The sequence below is a fragment of the Mus pahari genome, chromosome 17, assembly GCF_900095145.1.
Source record: "Mus pahari chromosome 17, PAHARI_EIJ_v1.1, whole genome shotgun sequence".
NCBI classification, from domain to species: Eukaryota; Metazoa; Chordata; class Mammalia; order Rodentia; family Muridae; genus Mus; species Mus pahari.
Window position 1 is genome coordinate 50,188,366 of NC_034606.1, and position 1,866 is coordinate 50,190,231.

Sequence of the window (1,866 nt, forward strand, 5' to 3'; positions counted from 1 at the left end):
GCTGTGGGGCATTTTCTCAATTAGTGATCAATCGGGGAGGGCCCCTTGTGGGTGGTGCCATCCCTGGGCTGGTAGTCTTGGGTTCTATAAGAAAGCAAGCTGAGCAAGCCAGTAGAGGCAAGCCAGTAAAGAACATCCCTCCATGGCCTCTGCATCAGCTCCTGCTTCCTGACCTGCTTGAGTTCCAGTCCTAACATCCTTTGGTTATCAACAGCAATGTGGAAGTGAAAGCTGAATAAAACCCTTTCCTCCTCAACTTGCTTCTTGATCATGATGTTTTGTGCAGGAATAGAACCCCCGACTAGAGCCATAACTTCTGGGAGGGGGCTTGGGTTCCTGGTGTGTGTGCTACGGGGTGCAGATTGTGTTTAAACGGGAACGCCATGTCCCGGGGTTCCAGCGCCGGTTTTGACTGTCACATTACTATCTTCTCTCCCGAGGGCCGGCTCTACCAAGTAGAATATGCTTTTAAGGCTATTAACCAGGGTGGACTTACATCTGTTGCTGTCAGAGGAGAGGACTGTGCAGTTATTGTCACACAGAAGAAAGTACCCGACAAACTACTGGATTCCAGCACAGTGACTCATTTGTTCAAGATAACAGAAAGCATTGGCTGTGTGATGACAGGAATGACAGCTGACAGCAGATCCCAGGTAGAGAGGGCACACTATGAGGCAGCTAATTGGATTTACAAATATGGCTATGAGATTCCTGTGGACATGCTGTGTAAAAGAATTGCTGATATTTCTCAAGTCTACACACAGAATGCTGAAATGAGGCCACTTGGTTGTTGTATGATTTTAATTGGTATCGATGAAGAACAAGGTCCTCATGTGTACAAGTGTGACCCTGCAGGTTACTACTGTGGCTTTAAAGCCACGGCAGCAGGAGTTAAACAAACAGAGTCAACCAGCTTCCTTGAAAAAAAAGTGAAGAAGAAATTCGATTGGACATTTGAACAGACAGTGGAAACTGCAATTACGTGCCTGTCTACTGTTCTGTCGATTGATTTCAAACCTTCAGAAATAGAAGTTGGAGTAGTTACAGTTGAAAATCCTAAATTCAGGAGTCTTACCGAAGCAGAGATTGACGCTCACCTTGTCGCTCTAGCAGAGACTGAACACTCTTATCAGCTCACCAGATCCATGATGCCTGTGCCTGTGTGTTTGGGAACAACAAACTGACATCATAGAGGCCCTGGATTGAAGATGGAGACTCTCCCACTCCTCCTGCCACTGACTGGTTAGGACTCTGTATAAATAAATAAAAAAAGAACCCCTGACTAATAGGCCCACCATCCCTCACCTGGATCAGCGCCTTGGACCTGGACCAGCATCTCTGTGGTGCGGGTATGCTTGTCTGCTGCCACCGCTGGGGTTTCTAATTAATTACAGATTTGAGTGCATTTGTTTGCTTTGCATTTTAGAAGGCAGCCAGGCAATAAACATATGTTAGGCAAATGAATTATCCTTCTTTCCTTCCCTGCAGGGCTGTCCTGACACACCTAAAGCGATAAGCTCAGAAGAGCTCACTTTGGGGTTCCGATAGCTTCACAGACTCTCCAGCAGAAAGGAACATGAAACTCCTTCTTTGTCCTGAGACCTTTAGCTTGGGTTCTTCCATGTCCTGGGTACCACCACTTGAGAGTGTCACCCTCAGATGGCTCCTAGCTTCAGATGAGAACCCTGAGCCCTTGGTGACTAAGTCACATGGGCAGTGAAGACTGGAACTCAGGCATCTTGCTCCTGAAAGCAAGCTTGGCCATTGTATGGCTGTCTCGTTGCTCCAGCCCTACACATTGACCTTCTCCGTTCTCTTACTCTCTCCAGGGAAGGTCGTGAACAACGGGGACGCATGTTCTAAGGG

The 1,866-nt window shown here is 47.4% G+C and overlaps 1 pseudogene; it reads left to right on the forward strand.

The window, feature by feature from the left end:
* Positions 1-383: 383 nt before the first annotated feature.
* Positions 384-1,184, forward strand: LOC110334537 (annotated as a pseudogene).
* Positions 1,185-1,866: the final 682 nt, after the last annotated feature.